This window comes from Trichechus manatus, unplaced genomic scaffold (assembly GCF_000243295.1).
Source record: "Trichechus manatus latirostris isolate Lorelei unplaced genomic scaffold, TriManLat1.0 scaffold00271, whole genome shotgun sequence".
In the NCBI taxonomy this organism is placed as follows: Eukaryota; Metazoa; Chordata; class Mammalia; order Sirenia; family Trichechidae; genus Trichechus; species Trichechus manatus.
The window spans coordinates 1,755,416-1,756,383 of record NW_004444207.1 but is presented as its reverse complement, the minus strand read 5'-3'; positions in this window follow the sequence as shown (position 1 = coordinate 1,756,383).

The following is a 968-nucleotide window of genomic DNA, read 5'->3' as shown; positions in this document are numbered from 1 at the left end:
AGCTACTGCTGCTAACCAAAAGTCAGTAGTTTCAATCCAGCAGACACTCCTCGGAAACTCTATGGGGCAGTTCTACTCTGTGCTATAGGTTAGCTATGAGTTGGAATCTACTCGACGGCAATGGGTTTGATATGTATATATATAATATGCATAGGTATGTATATGTCTGTCTTTTCCTCTGGACCAGTACTGGTCAATAGAACTTTCCGAAATGGTGAAAAAACCATGTGTGGCTATTGAGTAATTGAATGAGGCTAATGTCGCTGAGGGACTGAATTTTCACTTCATTTAACATTTTTTAACTAAAATTTAAGTAGACATATGTGATTAGTAACCATTTTTTCAGTACTTACAATTTCCAAATTGAGGCTTACTGGCTTATTCTACAAACACCAACTTTAAACAGCCCTGAAAAAAGTGTTTCCAGCTGCTAATTGAAATATAGTGTTAGCTAAAGGAGAGGGGTATTATGCAATGCCAGAATTTACGGATCGATGCTGTTCTTTATGTATAACGAGCTCCATCTCTTCTCCAGGTTTTATCCTGGATTTTTCCTCCACCTGGAATGCTGTTTTTCTACATCTTCAGATGCCTCTTTCAACATTTAACTCAATTATTATTTTCTCAAAGAAATCTTTCCTACTCACACCACCTAATGCAGCCATTCACACTCAGGAACATATTTCTCATCATCCTACTATATTTTATTATTAGCACTTTGCTATATATGTATTATATAATTTAATTGCTCTGTTTATTTGTTACCAATCTTGCCCACATGAAGGGAACTTTAAGAGAAAAAGGACCTTATCTTTCACATGCATTACTCTCTGCTTGTACCGAGAAGGATGCCTAGTACACAGAGAGAGCTCAATAAATACTTGAGGAATAAGTAACTGATGCAATTCTTTTGCTGTTTCAATACCTGTATTTGTGATTTTAGGTGAGACTGAACAGTTATTGTGGAC